The 19,402-nt window shown below is 41.2% G+C and overlaps 2 pseudogenes; both read right to left on the reverse strand.

Moving 5' to 3' along the window:
* Positions 1-7,494: 7,494 nt before the first annotated feature.
* LOC112472290 overlaps positions 7,495-19,402 on the reverse strand; it is a 16,923-nt pseudogene continuing 5,015 nt past the window's right edge.
* LOC112472477 lies at positions 8,157-8,274 on the reverse strand (annotated as a pseudogene).

Genomic DNA, 19,402 nt, shown 5'->3' on the forward strand with positions numbered 1-19,402 from the left:
ATGTCTTTTTTTACGCTTACTATCTCTTTGTTGAAGTTCTCACTGAGATCATCTATTCTTCCTTTAACTTCCTTGAACATCCTTATAATTAATATTTTGAACTCTGTCTAGTAGGTTGCTTGCCTATATTTCATTTAGTTCTTTTTCTGGAGTTTTCTTTTATTCTTTTATTTGGGACATATTTCTTCATTTTCTCATTTTGGCTGCCTCTCTGTATTCATTTCTATATATTGGGTAGAGCTGCTACATCTCCCAGTCTTAGTTCGGTGGTATTATGTAGCAGGTGACCTGTGTGGCCCAGTGGCTCAGTCTCCCTGATCATCTGTGCTGGGTGTGCCAAATGTGTCCCTGGTGTGGACTGTGTGTGCCAACTACTGTTGTAGTTGAGCCTCGATTGCTGTTGGCATTTCCGTGGGTGGGATTGACTTTCAGGCTCACTGGCTTTAAGGATTGGCCACACTCACAGGATTTGAGCTGCTGTGTGGAGGCTGACCACAGAGTGAGATTTGCTTCAACTGGCTGGTGTGCCTGTTGAGACCATTGTCTGGGTGTGCTGCTTGTGCAGCTAATTAGACGGTGCTCTGTTGAGGTCTAATGCCAGCATCTGAGTGTGTTGGCTCTGGAGCACCTTGGAAAGGACTTCCCTGCAGGCAAAGGTTAGCTGTTGCCTGTGACAGCCTGGGGCTAACTGGTAGGAGCTACAAAGCTATCTTTGGTTGGTTGCTGTCTGTGCTGGATCTGGAGGCACGTGGGAGAGGCCGTGTGATGAACCAAGGCCAACTGCCACCAGTACTGGGCTGGGGGTAGCTCTGCAAAAGGCCAAGGGCACTCCAAGTCCTGTGGGCTGCTCTTAAGGCTTAGCAGCTGAAAGAACCTCGGGTGGTATGTAAGTTAGATGAGGCAGATTCCACGGAGTCACTAGGATGGGGCAAATAGCGTTTCTCAGGTTAGTGTGGATTCAGATATTTTGCCAGTGCTGAGCCTGTGGCTACTTGCAAGTCCCAGATCACACCGAGGCCAGCTGCTGCCCACTTTGGGCTTGCAGACTCCCAAAATTTGTTCAAGAAATCCTGTAGCTCAGACGGGGCTGGTTGCCCAACCCTGAAAGTGTTTCCTGAGGTGTAGGAGCCCAGGCCTGTGTATTGCTGCAGAAGGAGCCCCTTGCAGAGAGTGTGTGGGCTGGGGTTGGTTGCCTGACAATTTGCGAGTTGGGTTGGACAGGGTCTAAGGGAGTCACAGGGTGGAGCAGAGGACATGTCCCCAGACCAATGCAGATTTGGGTTTGGCTGTGTGGGGGGAAGGTTCAATACAGGGAAGATGGTGCCTGCCTATAGGCTACAGAGGAGGAGGGTTCAACAAAGGAACAATGGTGGCTGTCCCTCTAGCCCTTGTGCTGAAGTCATACAACTCAGTCTTTTCCTGTATGTCTCTGGCACCTCCTGAGCTGCTATCCCTTTGGCAGAGCCCAGGGTGAGTGCTTGCAAGTGAGTAAGTATGTGCATGGGCCTTTTACAGGGGCCTCTGCATTTTCAGCTGCCTTCTGTCTCACCCAGATGGTCAGAATCTCTACTGATTTTCACAGTCACATTTGTGAGGACTTCTCTTCCCAACACTAGAATTCTGGGCCAGGGAGCCCCAGTGTGGTGCTGGAGCTCCTGTCTCCTCCAGGGGGGCCTCCACAGCTGAGATAGCCCTCCAGATATTCAAGTGCCACAGGTGGGTATGGGACCAGCTTGTTTCATGTCTCCACCCCTCTTGTCAGTCTTGATGTCGTGTCTTCTTTATATCCTTAGTTATCTTTATTGCTATTATTAATGTGATCTCTTTTTTTTTTTTTTGCTTTTAAATTATACTTTCTATTAGTTTTCTGTTGGGATATGGGATTACTACTAATTTTTGAATATGTTTATCCAGGAGTCTTTCTAATTTTAGTAGTTTGAAGAATCTTTTGGTTTTTGTTGTTGTTGTTGTTGTTGTTGTTATATAGACAGTCATATTGTTTGCATATAATTATTTTATTAGTTTTTTTCAATTAACCAGCATTTAGTTAATCTCCTCAAGTCTCTTCCAAACTCTAGGATCCTTGATTCTATTCAGTGCTTTTGTATCTCTGTGTGGATAAAAATTAAGCATGGGCCTCATTCTTGTTACATAATATCTTGATACACTATACAACAATCTTTCTTTATTCTTGCCTCCTATTCCCTCCTCTGTTGAATTTACTAGGAAATTGTTGCTGAAATTTTGATAACAAAAATAAAATAGATATAATTTTAAAAATCTTTAAGAGATTAGACATTACGCATCACTTGTTGGTGACTGCGATATCACTATATACTCAGACACATGCTGCACATATTATAGATTTCAAGATGTGTGTCAAGAAAAAATGAGAAAAAGAAAATTATGTTAGTCCTTAGTATTTGTAGAACATACACATACACACACATACACAGAATATGTGTGTATACAAAGTCAAGTGAGCTATAACATATTGGTATGAGAACATATTTTCTGCCATTGAAAAAAAAGCAAATCCAAGAAATGGATCCAGTTTCCTGTTAAGCTTCAAAAGTATATGACAGGTCTCTATGAAACTTTGGAATGTATTATTTCTGAAGATGAGTGCCTAACCTTTGATGGGTCCTATAAACCAGGAGAGGTTCAAGTTTGGATAGTTGTCACCTCCTAGGATTATGGTCAGGCTAATCCACAGGGTGGGTTGTAGCAAAACTCCATTGCTCATCTCCTAAGAAAGGAGGGGGCTCTTTTCTATCTCAGAGCCCCACTTTATCTCACTACCAACACCTCATTTAGTGCCACTAAGACACTGGCCCTGGCACTATATGGGGTGTTGGTAGTGAGATAAAGAACACCGGAGGTTGGTGAACCCATCCAACTGACAACCAGTTTGTCATCTGGGTCTTCTGCCATCTTCACAATATCCTAGGTAGAACAGAAAAGTCACAGGCCTGCTCCTCTTGGAAAGCTTTGCGAAAGGCCTGGCCTATAGAAATTTGCTGGTCCTGCTTTTTTCTGGGTTGTCCAAACCTCCCCAGAGTGAGGTCCAGTCAGGATGTGGTCTGAACTCAGAGGCAGTTACAAGGCCATTTATGCTACCACCAAATCTACTTGGTCAGAGACCAAGTCATTGCTGTTCCACAAAGCTATGAGAGTAAACACTGCCTCCTATTTTTAGTAGTTTATTGCTTGCAAAAATAGCTTGAAATCCAGACCTTTGAGTCTCAACAGCCTTCAGCTTAACAGGCTATTCCATGGTAACAACCACCTCAACAATGACAATAACAGTCACCACCAACATTCACCCAGGTTTGCTGTATGCAAGCGTTGTGCTAAGTGCTCTATATGCATTGTCTTGTTTCATCCTCACATGGTGCAGTCATTATTATTATCCCTGTTTTTCAGATGGAGAAACCAAGATTCAGAAAGGTTAGGCAACCTGCTCCAAGTCACACAGCCCTTCAGAAGCAGAGCCTAGTAGCTGAATACAAGTCAGTCCAGCCAGATGTCACAGTTTATATTTTCAACCACTTTTTATTCCTGCCTTTCCACATTCCATAATGGATCTGTGGTGGGATGTTTATTATGTGGGATCTGGTCCAGGTTCCTTAAAGAATTTCAGCTGATAATTGAATCAAGTTAAATACTCAAGATATTACATCCATTTATGTGGGAGATATTAAATATAATTTTTCTTATTGTTTGATTATTTTTTAAATCATTATATTTACAAGTTACCTTGTTCTTCTCATCATGTTCTCTTTTTACAGAGAAACCCAAGATATATTTTTTTTTAACATGGTGGTATTTGGGATGATTGTTCAGCAGTTTAAAGGGCACCCAGCAGTTGTGTAGAATGCAGTCTTAAAATGGCCGGTAAAACCATCAAAGAATGAGCAAGCTCTGGGGTGGAACCAGAAATGTGGCTTCCAGTTCCCTGTTGATTGCTTTAGCAGAAAAGTCAAGTTCAGGATTTTGTGTTTTCGGAGATGATTGGCATGCATTATCAGAGTAGCTGCACCTGGAAATTTTTGACTTAAATCTATTAATCTCATATAAATGGCATATGGGAAAGAATAAGTGATGGTTTGATTGCTAAATATAAGCCCAGGGAACACCCATATGAACACAATATTGTTTGTTTCTAATCTGACAGCTTTCAGAGGGAAAACGCTGTAGTGTTGGCTATTTCCTGGTGAGTCCTCATGGTATATATAAGCGTATAAAACATCCGCTAATTATATGGAGAGGTGGGTGGCTGGCAGAAGCCTCACAGAAAGCCTACACTGGGAGTTAAGAATCAAGGCTCTTTTGCTTGCAAGTGAAAAAACCTACTTCAAACTAGCTTAAGCAGAAATAAATGAATAATAGTAATATTTATGCATACTGTTGACCCTTGAACAATATGATTTTGAACTGTGTGGGTCCACTTATACCTAGGTTTTTTTCAATAAATACATAATATAAATGTATTTTCTCTTATGACTTTCTTAATAATATTTTCTCTAGCTTACTTTACTATAATAATATAGTATATAATACATATAACATACAAAATATGTGTTAATTGACTATTTATATTATTAGTAAAGCTTCCAATCGACAGTAGGATATTAGTAGTTACGTTTTGGGGGAGCCAAAAGTTATACATGAATTTCAACTGTGTAGGATGTCTGTGCCCCTAACACTCACGTTGGTCAAGGATCAACTGTATATCCACATACATGAGATGATGCACATAGGACAGGGTTTTACTCTAAGGATACAAGATTATCACATGGCATCCAAGGATGACCAGTGTTGTGGGCTTTAGGAGAGACCAGAATGCCTTTTTTCAGGGCAGCTGTCCTCTTAGGCACCTCCTGTCTGGGACCTCTGGCTCCTCATCCCTACTTTTCCATCCTCCTCTTTTTTCTTCTTGTTCTCTGTGGACCAGCTCTGCTTCTCTGTGCACAGCTGCCTCATAACTCACAATGTCATCTGTCTTCAGCTTAAATGACCAAAAGACCCTGACTCTGCACCTTACATCCAAATTTTGGGTCAGAGAATGTAATTAAGTCAGCCCAGCTCAGGTCAGCAACCCCAGTTGTCAGCTCCTGCCTGGGAGGTGAGGTGACGGGACTCAAACAGGACCTTAGGGGGCTATGACTGTGCAAGAAGGGTCAGTTTCCAACTAGTCTTTTCTTTCTATTATTATGAACATATAACTTTTTTAAGAAGTTGAATTTTTGTCACTGTTAGTCCTCTAATGGTGAAGGATAATGTGAGAAGTAGATGCTATCTTTGCATGGATAGCCCATATATAAATGAAGTATGGAGAAATGCCTGTTTTAAAAAACTGATACCTGTGGGATATAAACATAAAAGCAACAAATGAACAGGACAAACGGAGACTCATGGACATGGACAATGGACTAGTGGTTACCAGAGGGTAGGAGGAGAGTGGGGAGGAGGGAAGTAGATGGGGTAAAAGGAGTCAAATATGTGGTGACATTAAGGAATTAAACAAATAAAAATAAAAATAAATAAACAAATAAAAAATTGATACCCCAATAATCTGCATTTTTATTCCTCAGATCAAGAGAAAATGATTCATTCTATCCTAATTTAATGTTTTTATGTTCGAAAGAATTTTATTGATCACCTATCAAAATTCATTATAGTAACTATAATAAAGGAGTAGTTTTAGTAGACATTTTATAGGTAGAGTTATACCTATCAAATATACCTGAATTGAGTGTTTTAAGAAAAAACTGTGGTGAATATTTTAGAAAGATTTAGATTTCTAAAGTAATTACTCACCTATTCACATATTTGCTGGGTAAGTTCAGAATTTTTGCTTTTTTTTTTTTTTTTTAAAGTTGATTGCTCACACATATAGGGTAAAATGTTTAAGGAACAACCAGCCATGTCCTGCTCTTCTCCTGCCCCCAATCAGAGTGGTCTTGGTGATGTTATCTGTCAACACAGCTTTGGATTAGTTCTTTTAAATTCTTACTTCTTATTTAAAATTGTGCTTATAATGTATTTCAAATACACAAAATGTATGGAGAATAATATGAAACCAATGACACCTTCCCCATATTTAACAAAGATGATTGTTGTGGCATTGCTTTTAATAGCCTCCTAAATGAGAAAGTTGCTAAGTGTTATATGCAGTGTGTAACCAATATGTGTAAGATTAAAAGTTATCCAAAGCTATACTTTATATTTCTTACGGATACATGTACTTATTAAGACATAAATACAGAATGGGGAGGATACTCACCCACCTCCAAAGGGCCATAACCTGTCAGAAATCGGATGGGTGAGGCCAGGAGCTTTAGCCATATCTGTGGTGTTTTATTTTTAAAAATCATCTGTAGCAAATCTGGAAAATGTTGTTGATTCTTAGAGGTTTTTAGTATAAAGCATATGGTGAGACAATTTGATTTTTTAAATAGTCCCTTAGAAATGACCCCCTCCCAGGCACATTTGTAATTAATAAAAAGGAATTACATGATTGATCATGGGTAGATGTCCTTTGCATGAATATCTGTTACATGAATATCACTCAAGGTAACAGTGGCTTAATAAACAAGATAGAATTTTATTTATCACTCATATAACAGTCTGGACATATGCAGCCCATAGCTGATATGATGGCTCTTTGGGGTCAAAGATTCATGCTTCTCCTATCTTGCTGTTCTGCCATTCCTGGGGTATTGCCTTTACATTCTAGGATGGCTCTTGGCTCTCCATCACTAGTTGTTGCTTGTATTTCCTTGGCTAGAATTGAACCACATGAGCGCATCTGGTTGCAAGGGAAGCTCGGAAATGTAGTCTTTATTCTGCACAGCCATGTATAGCAGCTATAAAAGTTGGGGTTTCTATGCCTGTAGAGTAAGAGGAGATAAATATGGGGGGCCATAAGAACTCTGTGCCACAATGGATAGTTTCTTTTTAACCTCACAACACCACTAGGAGTCAAGCTCAAGTTGGCCCATTCAACATTTGAGGAAAAGTGAGATTATGTTACTCACTGAAGGTCACACAGCCAGTACTTCGTGAGCTGGGTGTGGCTTTATTTTTGTTTCTTTTGCATTTGCATCTAGTTTGCTGAGAAGTTCTAATACTAGGATCTGGGCTGGGAGTTCTCAGCCTCTTTGGGACTGCCACACCTCAGCAGTGTTAGCTTGATTTCATCACAACATTTAACATAATCATGCAGGAAGGCACTGTGCTTTAGTTTGAAAGCAAGCACACATTTAATTTTGTTCAAGGAATTCTGTGACATTTATTGAGCAATAGGTAGTATGTTTGGGTGTTGCCTAATCAGAACTGGGAACCTAGACCAGAGAAATGTCATTCTTTAGTTTAATTCAGATTATACCTGGCTTCTGGTTACGCTAGAAAGTGTGCCTCCAAAAACAATTTTTTTTTAAGAACAATAAACACCTTTATTACATGAGCTAAAATGGGTGGGGGAAGGATTTATTTGCCTTCCCAGGCCTTGATTTTCCTTGCTTAGAACTCCAGCTCCTTGCCCTCTAGCCCATTGCCATGTGCTCAGCCACATTGGCCTGGTCTTGAAGTGATGCATACAAGAAGCCAAGAAGCTTGCCCTGCTGGAACTGCCCCTCTAGAAAACTGCTGATTTTGGCATTCTTTTTCCTTTCATCATATTTCTTATGTATTTTCTTTGATGGGTTCTTGTTTAAAATCTCTCCCTCCTGAGGACTCAGCTTGGCCTCCTCCTTGCGGCCTGGGGACAGTACATAGTGTGACTTGTACTACTGTCTGTATGGTGTGCTGTCAATGGGCATGCTTGTTGGATGGATTGTAGACAAGATGAATAATCCTTGTTTTGCATGTTCAATACTCGGAGCCCCAGGAGAAGTTCCTCATGTCCAGCCTCAAGGCACGGTACTTCTTGTTTCCTCCCCCAACACGGGCTGTGTGTATTCAGCGCAGAGTAATCTTAATGTTGGCAGCAGGACGTCCCAGCTCATGTTTTCACTTCTTGTGGAAGGGCTTTCTCTTGCCCTCTGTCTTGTGGTGTGCACTTGGGCCAGTTGTCCTGAGAGATGCCCACAGCTTGGTGCCAACTGGAAAGAGAGTGCCAAAATCTTTTTTCTTTTTTCTTTTTTTTTTAACACCTACAGCCCTGGTCTTCCTAGGTGGTCTCCCATCCAAGTACTAACCAGGCCCTATCCTGCTTAGCTTCTGAGATCAGACGAGAGCGGGCATGTTCAGGGTGGCATGGCCATACACAGCCAAAACCTTTTTAATAAGAAAACGCTTGAATAAAAATATATGTTCTAACATCTTTTTTTGAACCCAATAATAAGACCATGGACTATTTCCAAATTATTAAGTAAAAAGTAGCAAATTTTCTAGAAATGATTTTATTTTAAGGGGAAAAAAGTAGCATTGAAACCAGATGTTGCTTTTCTACAATGCATCCAACCACCAGCATCTTACACGCAACAAAATTTGGCAGAAGAGTGACCCCTTTCTTCCACTCAGATGACAATTTCCAAGTGTTGGCATGTGCTGAAAACAAAATTGCTAAAGGGAAACCTAGTTCCTAAAAGTTCATATCTGACATTATTCAAGCTTATGCTGTGTCAAAAGGATACATGGTAGGAAAAGGCATGCAGTCATACCTGTCGTAGATTTTTGCTTTTGGAAATATTAAAAGTTGAAGTCTTTGCCTGGTTCAATACCAGGGTGAGGATTAGGGTAAGGTGAGGGAAGAGCTCACTTCTGGCAGCAAAATTCACAGGGGTGCCAAAAAACTTAGTAATTGAAATAATAATAATCAAGATATTTTAATGAAAAAAATTTAAAAAGCAAAATAAACTTGTGATGAGCAAATATCAAATTTTTAAATAAAGACAGGCTATTGTTACTGTTACCATATTGTATCTTTGTGTGATGGGAACAGCCATTTCCATTCAGTCCCAACTTCCTGGCCCCTAGGTCTTCAAATAACCCACCAGGCAGGTTTATGAGCATTGACAATGTGTGGGGACAGGTTGGGCATATAATATGGGGCTTTATAGATTGTCATGTCTTTTGATTATAGAGCTTCTATTAATTTTTCTTCCTTAGTTCAAAAGATTTTGAAGGATATTTTGATGAGTGTATATAGAAGTGCACATTTTCCCTTTGTTTTGGGCTCTACAGGGCACTGTTTAGGATGTCCAAGAATCTGTTCTTCATGCTGGATGAGCCATCACTGCAGGAGCTCCAAACTCTTGGGAGACTTAAAAGTGATGGTTCCTTCTCTGAGACCAATTGGCTAAACACATGATTGCTCCCCCTTTAATTACCATGCCCCAAATGCACTTATTTTTGCAAAATTGGAAATCTTTGAGTTTGTCTGTTTAGAGATGCATTAACACCATCTGACCTAGATTGGAAATCCCCTGATCCCCATCTCCCCAACCCTTCCCTTCAAAAATTAGTTCTCTCTTTTTTCTCTCCTGTTTTAATCCTTTTTCTCATTTACAATTTTCCATCTGTCTGTTTATTTCACAGTGGTCTCCCTTGCTTGGCTCCAGGCTCTATGAGAGCAGGGAGTATGTCTGGCTGTATCATCACTCTGCTCCCAGCACCTAGCACAGTGTCTACATGTTGTAGAGAGTTCATACAGATTTTTAGGTAGTTAAATGAACTCAGAAGTGGTTTATTCGCATTGTTCAATTCTAAGGTACTGAATAAATGTTATTGGTAATAATGCTACAGGATTTTTTTTTTTTTTTAAATCAAGAATGCCTTCAAATGTCAATGGATTAAATCTTTCTTTTTCTTTTTTCTTAGCTAGGTCTTGATTAAGCAATATTTCTGAAACCTGATAACTACTGTTACAGTTCAAGAAACATTTTGCAATATCTGGAAGGGTAGTAATACAAAGGCAGTTTGAGTTAGTGGAAAGAGCATTGGATTGAAAGTCAGGAGGCCTGGATGTGAAGTGTATCTCTAACAAAAAATGGGATGCTTTTGGTGGCATGGGCTGATTTTCCCCTGAACAGTTGAGTAGGCCTCATTCTCTTGTAGGTGCTTAGCTATGGGCAAATCCCCAAAGTCCAAAGTCATTTTGATTTTTTAGGTCTGCTCTGCCACCAGCAAAATCTGACCATTAACCCTTACAGCAGAGGCCTCTTGAGAGCTCACCCCATCCATGTCCACTACATAATTGTGCAGCCAGTGAAGACTCCATGTTCAGTGTCTTCCCTAAGTACCTCTTTGGAAATTCTGGATAGTATCAGGGGAATCTAGGAGTTACCTCTTTGAGGAGCCCCGTGAATGTTTAGCCAACTCATGTTATACTTTTGCAATAAAGCATGAGACCAGGAAAGGAGTCCCTACCTTCTAGACCTATCTTATCAGGTTGGGGGAGGCAGGATGGTGATGGAGAAAGCCCTGGCTTTTGTATTCAATAGCAGATTGGGCTCTAATCCCAGGATGGCATTCACTAGCCAGGTAACCTCAGTTCGAAACTGAGAAAGTAGAAAGAGAATAATATTAATATTCTATCGACAAGGACTCTTGGTTGCACATGCCAGACATCTAACTCAGATTAATTTAATGAGTGTAAATAACTTAAATGGCATAAGTGGGACTCAACCAGAGGGGCTTATATAGTTTATTACCTATAAGCCCAGGAAGGGTAGGGTATAGCTGGATTCCAGTGACAACTGGAACTAGAATCTGCAACATTGTTAGGGCACTTCTTTCTTTTTCTATTCTCTGCTTACTTCTATATGCAAAGATATTAGTTCCTAAGGATGGCTTCTTCCAGTGGTCGAAAACATGACCTCATATTTCATAGCTTCTCCACCAGAGGGAGATTGCCTCTCTTCTTTCTGATCTTGTTTGAAAAATCTTCAGAAGGTTCTTATTGGCCTAACTTGGATCACATGCTGAAACTTGGACCAATCAGCTTTGGCAAGGGCAAGTGGTTTACTGTGATTGACAGCCTTCATTAGAAGCACATGTTGGAGTTGGTAGAGGGATATTCCTCAAAAGAAGGGAGCTTGTTTTTTCCAGAAATGGAGAGATGTGAAGCAGACTAAACTATAGATGTTCACCACATGTTTACATTTCAGGGTTGTTTGTGAGGATTAGAGACAGTGTATATAAAGCACCAGTCGTGAAATGATAATGATGATGACAACTATTATCTCAGCATCTCTGGATACCCAGGCTTCACATATGGGACCATTATATCTCACAGACAGAAGCATACTCTCTTCTTTGTTATCCTTTTGACCTTGGAACAATCGTCTTAATAGACTTCCATGAAGCCCTTAATCACAGATGAAGAAAGTAAGACCTGAAAAGAGTATGTGACTTGCTCAAGGACATAGAGCTAGTTAGTGGCACAGTGAGGCCTAAACCCAACTGTCAAGGCTTCCAGTCTACTTTACCATTTGTATACCATATGGCAATTAAAAGTACTGGCTCTGAAGATAGCCTACTTGGCTTTAAAGCTCAGCCTCTCATACTGTGTGAACTTGGGCAAGTTCCTTAACCTCTCTGAGCCTCAGAGGGTCCTTTTGCAGAGCTGTTATGAGTATTGAATAAATTAATATGAGAATATTTGCTATAATGATTATTCCACCCTCAGATATTTCCACTTAGGTCTCCTGCCCTAGATCTGGTCACCTCCTCCAAGTGTGTCTGGGGACATGCCAGGCATTGCAGTGGGGCTGCAGTGCCTAGCATATAGTAAGGGCTATATATGCATTATCAATTTGTAATATTATTTCTTACAATGTGATGTCTTATTTAATGCTAAAATCATTGCCTATGCCACATTAAATCATCTCTCATTCTCCTGTGAGATGCATCTCACTCTTGGGGAAACGTGGGTTTAATGGAACCAGCACAGGCTCTGAAAAGACATCCTCTTTGGCTTAATTGGTGATCCTATAGGTAAAATACTAACTTCTTTAAATCTCAGATTTTTAGATGAGGATGAAGATACCTACCTCCCAGAAAATGCCATAAGATCAAAGAAGTAAAATAGAGAGCATCTACCCAAACATTTGACTTGTAAAGGATCTTCATTAAATATTGGTTTACTTTAAAGCACTCATTCATAGCTGTCCCCTAGGGATTTGTGGATACCTCTGCTGGAATCTGCAAACATGTTGCTCACTATATTATGTTAATTTAAAAATACACATGATTATGTTAAAGCAGTGGTTCAGATTTGACACACATAAAAATTATGTGGAGTTAGGGTAACCAACTCATCTTAGATGGTCCTAGACTTTCTAGTTTTGGCACTAAAAGTCCCTCATCTTCAGATGCTCCTTGGTCCCAGGTGAACCTGGATGCTTGGTCATTGGGAATTGTTCGAACCTAGATTCCTGGGATCCCTACTCCAGAAATTCTGAGTCAGCATGTGTAGTCTGGAATGCGGCCTGAGATTTTTCATTTCTAACAAAGCTGCCAGGTGCTGCAGCTAGTCTGAGGACCACACCTTGGGTAGCACCACCTTAGACAACTTTATCATACTAATGCCTGTACTTGGTGTTCCATTTCTAAAAGTTGAGAATCACTCAACTTTTAGAACTTCAAAATTGTTTTCACAGCCTTGTAAAGTTGGTGTTATTACTCCATTTTATACACAAGAAACTGAGGCTTGACAGGGGTTCAGTAATTTGCTTAAAATCACAGAGCTGGGAAGTGACTCAAACCCAGGCCTTGACACCAAAATGGGTTTTCTCAATCCTGCTTTCTTAAACCACAGACTTCTGGGGTTATCACCTCTCTTAGTCTGGTCTGAGTTCTCTCCAGAGAGGTGCCTTAGTTCCCCAGAGAAATGGGCTTCTGATCGATCATTGCCATAGGTCTGCAGTGAACACAATAGAGACACAAATGGAGACTTCAGCTATGCAAATTTTGCTTATATTTATATACCTTTTTTTAGTAAGAAACAAAGAAATTGCCAACATACTCAACCATAACCTGTCCATATTATATTCAGAGAAGCTCTCCAATCTGTCTTTCCCTTCCCACTCCCTCCCATCCCAGGGCCTTACTTCTCTTGCCTGAAATCCAACCTCTTCTCTCAATCTAGGTTGTCCTTTTTTTTAAACGGTACCACGTACCTGTCCTTTATAGCACCAATTACAGTGCCGTTATATTTTTTTTCTGTGATTATTTTATGGTTGTCTGTCACCTCTCCCAGACTGCACATGCTGTAGGTTCTGATGAGCTGCTAAGATCTTTCTTTGATATTGAAGGTTACTTTTTGCCTCAGCTGCTATAAATGTGGCCCTCAGCTGCCAGCCCCCTTGGCCTTGCCTCAGCTGAAGAAATCTGCCCCGCCCAAGGCCTCATCCCATTCCAATGATTGATCTACATGGTGGGTATGAAGGCCTGGGACAGCTCTGAAAGCTCAACCCACTTTAGAACCTCTTGCAGTGCTGGCCCAGAATTCCCTTGAAACTGTTTCATGTTTGATTGCATCCTCTCCTTATTCCTGCTTACTGCCCTTCCTTCCTTGGGTGTTAATCTTAAGTGTACTCCTTAATAGAATTTACACATGCTAGTCTCTGCCTCAGAGTCAGCTTCCTGGGGAACAGAACAGTACTACCATACCATCAAGGATTTATATTGTTTTTGCCAATTGTGTGTTATCTCATCTCAGAGGCTATTATAGTCCACGATCTCAGTAATTGTTTGTGGAATGAATGAACGAATCGATGAATAAGTGATAGTAGTATCATTGGTAATTTCTATTTTATGCTCCACCCCCTCTCCTTTCTTCAAAGTGGATATAACTTTTACACAGGAATTTCTTAGATTTCTTTCCAGGGATCTATTTTCTTCCTCCCCAGACCTCTTATTTTTCACTTTCCCGGTCCCCTTTCCTCTTACCTCTTCACTTTCTAAAATCTCTGTCTCGTGGTCCCCCTTAGATGCAGCTGAAGAGAAAGGGGGAAGCCTTGGGAAAGCAAGAGAGATGGTGATGGGAAACAGCTAAATTAGTTTAGAGGCCAGTTCAGTAGCTGGACCTTTCCCTTCTACCAGGAGCCTGTGTGGGGAGCCCTGTGAGAAACGCAATGCTGAGGAACAGAGGAAATCAATACCTGAGGGCTCTGCTAGTTGCGTGGCTGTCAGAGATAGTTTCTCACTTTGAGAAGAAAAGGACTTTTTAAAACAACAAAGCTCTGGTATAAATAGAAAAAAATGAAAACTTACATTTTGAGTCCACGTGAAAAATGACCTCTTTGTTATTAATTTCTCATCCTTACGTAAAGCACAGGCAGTCAATATTTTCTGCAATCCAGTTTTTAGTTTTGTTTTGTTAGTTTTTGGCTCCTTCTGCCCCTCCTAGAAAAAAAATAGCAGATCAAGTTAGAAGATTGGGTTTGAGACGTAAGCTCTGCTCCTTTAGTAGCTTTAGAGTGTCTCTGAGCTTCAGTCCCTCATCTGTAAGGTGAATATTTGCTAACCACCTCACAGAATTGGGTATTGAGAAGCTCAAATGAGACAATGGAAGGAACAAGCTTTAAAAATTGCAACAGACTCAGGAGAAATTGTCATTGTCACTGTCATCGCCACTTAATTGTCAGTGAAACAGAGCTTGAAAGTTAGGGCTAGTATAGCAAAATAGAATGCACATCAAAGCCAAACAAAAGTTTTTAAAATTTTTTTTCTCACTTCGCATGATGTTTGACAACACGATTAAAAATTGACTGTTCTTGTAGTGGACTGAGAATACCAAACTTCTATGTAAACCAGCTATTTTTTTCATTTTTTTGTTAATTCATGACAGATTTGGGAAGGCACCTGTTCTCTAGGGCAGGGTTTTAAGTGGATCAGGTAGATGTTTTTTTCACAGCTCAAATAGTACTTTTCCTTGTTTCTCTTCTATTTCGGGCAGCCCTGGTGTTCAGATGCATCTGTGCGCTGAGGATTTACACCATTAGGAATAATCTCCTACCTGCAAGACTGGGTGCACAGGGATCCATGCATGACTCCCTTTGTGTAATGCAATTTTCTGTAGAGTATGGGACTTTCTCCCTCTACAGAAGGCAGACAGATGAAGCTTCTGGAGCAGCCAGCGGAATGTCCCAGGTCTACCCCTTACAATATCTGGGGGCTGCAGAGATCTTTAGTTGTTTTTTAATCAGGTGTGAAGTGCGGTCAGTTTTTTTTTTAGCAGAGACTTATAGATCACCTGCAAACATTATAAAATCTAGTCTTCTTCATTTGGTACTCCAGGTCCCTCACAATCAGGCGTGGCCTGGCCTCGTGTCTTGCCATTGCCGGTTTAAATTCCAAACAGCAGCCACTTGTAACAAACTGCGATGTCCTGAACATGCCCTAACCGGGTGCATTGTAAATGCTCTCTGTGCTTTTCTCATCAGGCTAAATTCTTCTCTTACTCTTTCCAGGCCCTGTTCATTATCTCCTTCTTAGGGACAACCTCCCAAACTATCCTTCCTTCTCCTCATGCCCTAAGCCCTATCTCCCACTGGGTTAGCTGTCTTTCATCTGAGTTTCCTTATTATCTTGCCACAGCCTTTGACATTATGAATTGTTAATCAACAGTTTACTTGTCTGTGCCCACTTCAGGAACAGGGTCTGTGTGTTGTTCATTGTTCATTTCCAGAGCCTAGTCCAGTGCTTGAGATACAGTAGCATCCATCCCCCACCCCCACCCCCATAATCTACAGGAGGGGGGTTATGTTCCAAGACCCCCAGTGGACACCTGAAACTGCAGATAGTATTGAAGCCTATATGTACTATGTTTTCCCATGCACGTTCATACCTTTTTACTTTAAGGAAACACTTTACAGCTTCTCTGGGGCATATCCGAATTACCAGCATCACTTTTCTTCTACTTTGGGGCCATTATTAAGTAAAACAAGGGTTCCGTGAACACAAGCACTACAGTATCATGATCTGATAACAGATCGGCTGGCTAATGGGTGGGGAGTGTATACAGTGTGAACACACTGGACAAAGGGATGATTCATGTCCTGGGCAGGACAGAGCAAGAATGCATGAGATTTCATCACGCTACAGCATGCAATTTAAAACATGAATTATTTATTTCTGGAATTTTCCATTTAATATTTTTAGAGCACGGTTGACTGTAAGTAACTGAAACTGCAGAAAGCAAAACCGCAGATAAGGGCGGACTGCTTTAGAAGAAGTGTATAATAATTATTAGCTGAATTCATGAATGAGTAGCCGGTTCAGATTTCATCTTTCTCTCTTCATTGGCATCAGCCTCTTTGGCTGTTTCTTTATAGGGTCACTGGGCAGGAATCCTGCAGAGTGGATGGGGAAGGCCTGCATCTATGGTGAGACTTGCCCCTCCCAAACGGGTTATTATATAGGGTGTTTGTCTTTACCATTCTCCTTTTTAATTGGATTAAGGTATTATTCTCTGAGTGGTGAAAACACTACATAGCATTCTCATGAGAAGTTAGGTAGAATTACAGAGTGTTAAGGTAGAAGGGCTCTTAGGGGTTATAGGGTCCATCCCTCTTTTTGCCCATGAGAAACCAGGCCCAGAGGTGGAAAGATGTGCTAAGCTCTCATGCTCATTTGATGGTTAAAGAGAACGTTTGTTGCTTTCGCTTGCCTCAGTCCCTTCGGGGAACCAACTCTTCTTACTCTGAGTCCTAGAGTTTTGTGTGGTGCTGACTTCATTCTCCAATCCAAGATGAGCATGTGAACTAGGCCTGGCTAATCAGAGCATCAGGACCTGTGTTCCCAGGAGGCCAATCAAAGCTAACAAGACTTGACTTCAGTATGTTGGAATAGAGAAGTTCATAAGCTCTATTGGGGTTGCTGAGAGGATAGGACTAATGGCAGCCTTCTTGTCATCATCGGTGGAGAGCCAATGAAAGCAGTGACAAGAGACAGAGCAAGTGTGTCATAATGACATCATTGGAGACCCTGATGTAACTGTGTCTGATCCCTGAACTCTGTAGGAACTCATTAATTACTGGATTGTTTTTTGTTTGTTTGTTTTGCTTAATTCAAATTCTATCACTTTCAACTAATTTACCTAACTGATATGTTAGATCTAGAACCAGGCCTCTCAACTCCCAAATGCAGTGCTCTTTCCTCTAAACCACACCGGGCATTCCTCTGATTAACCCAATGCCACTCATTGTCACATAACAAAAAGCAGAACTGGGAGAGGATGGGAGACAAGAGGACTATGTTTGGATGGGGAGGGGTCATGTGCTTCTAGTAAGGGACTCTGGGGACCAGTGGGAGGCATGAAGTCAGTGGGGTAACGGGGAGTTAGAATTGAAGTGAACAAGAGAGTACATCAAAACCAAAATTTTCCTGCTTCCCTCTTTTGACCCTGGTGGTCTAATGAATAAGGACTGGTGGGTTGAGGGTGGGGATGTACATGTGACTAGAAGCATATTCAGCTGAACTTTTCTTCTAGATTCATAAAAGCACCTTTTGATCTGGACCTGGGAAAGTTGCTGGGTGCAGACTGGAAAAGCAATGACAAAAGTCAAGACATCACCATTTTGTTCTTAACATCTTATGACTCATCTAAGGTGTGGAAAAATATTATGCTGCAGAGCAGCCACAGCCATAATAAATAAACATTCGGCATACCCGGCACTACTGATATGACTATGTTGGGCCATGTCCATTGATGGGGATCCAGGCAAACGATGATATCACCGTGATATGCTAATGAGATTGCTCCATGGTTTGGGGATAATTTGGTTTCTAGTTTCTGAGATCAGATCTTCAGCACAATGCCCAGGAAGCATGAACTGAAACTGAGGCCTGTCCCTAGTGGGAATCCCGTATTGCCCACACACCAGGATGGGATTTTTAGAGGTCAGCTTCATCTCACTTATGTTACTCTCATCTCTGCATTCATACGGAGTTCAAAAACAAGCAAAACTAAATTATGGTGTAAGAAAGCAGGATGGTGATTACATTTGGAGGTGTGGTGAAGAGTGACTTGGAGAGTTCAAGAGGGATTCCTGGACTTCTGGGTTCTTAAACTGTGTTGATTATATAGAGATGATAGGTTTGCGAAAATTTATTAAGCTATGTACGTATGAGTGGTATACTTTTCTATATGTGTGTTATTTCAATAAAAAACATTACATCTTGCTCAATGCCATCTTTGTAGGTAATCATTAGCATATGTGGAGTTCCTAGAAACAAAATGAAATGACAGCCACTGAAATTATGTGATAATACTAATCTGTTCTAATGAGCATACAGATGATCCAGAATATGTCCACATTAATTTTGAAATATATAATCATCAAAATGAAAATAAAAATTTAAAAAATATATAGCAGATGCTCACTATCCTCCAGGGGTCTAGGGCACTGGTTGGAAAAAACTGAAGTATTACGTTACCTCAGAATCATAGTGTAAATGGATCTCAAATGCATTCATGTCTCTCCACTTCTATTTCCAACATTCTGGTTCAAGCCACCAGCACCTCTGGCCTGGACTGCAGCAACAACCCCCCACTCTTGCCTGATGTATAATCCATTGCCCACAAAGTAGAAGACTATCGATTGAAAATATGGCTTGAATTACTCCCCAACCTGAAACCCTTCAAAGACTTCCTAATTCTTGCCTCAAAGTCTAAATCCCTTTCCCCCGCCCACCATACTCAGCACTGACTGGTCCCTCTCTGATTGTCCCTCTACCATTCTCCCCCCAGCTCACCAAATTCCAGCCCCTCTGGACTCTCTATTCTTTCAATACCTCATTCTTCTTGTCCTCAGCTTAAAGCTTTTACATATGCACTTCTGCCTTAACTAGGGGTCTCCCAGAACTTTGGATGGATTGCTAGCCCCTGCCTCAGCTTTTAGGTCTCAGTTCAAATGTCAGCCCCTCAAGTAGCTTCTCCTAGCCATTCTTTATTACATCACCTTTTTTTCCCCTCACAGCACTCACAGCTATTTTGTTTATGTAGTTATGTACCAGTATGTAGGCCCCATGGTGTCAAGGACTTGTCCGCCTCCTTCATTTATATTAATGTCCCAGTGAGCAGCAGATGGAATACTCAAAGAGTTTAATCAAGGGGAGCTTAACAAAGACCACATACAGAAATGTGAGCAGGGTGAGGGGAATCAACTAGGCATGGCGAGACTCACAGGGAAAAAGCCATCCCCACTCCTAGATCTGAAGGGGCAAGAGGAGGGAGCTGTGTCCCACACCCAGTGAGAGCTGTGCTATGGAAGAGGGGCTGCCTGCCACACACAAGGCAGGGAGGACGTGAAGTGGGGGTAAACTGCCCAACTTCTTTCTCCTCCCATTTTCAGATATCCTGCCAGTATTTTCTGGTCAAACCTAACAGGAAGCCAGAGGGCAAGGGAGGCTCGGGGATGCAGTCCTTGGTAGTCAGCCTCCTGGT

The sequence above is a fragment of the Pteropus alecto genome, unplaced genomic scaffold (genome assembly GCF_000325575.1).
Source record: "Pteropus alecto unplaced genomic scaffold, ASM32557v1 scaffold76, whole genome shotgun sequence".
In the NCBI taxonomy this organism is placed as follows: Eukaryota; Metazoa; Chordata; class Mammalia; order Chiroptera; family Pteropodidae; genus Pteropus; species Pteropus alecto.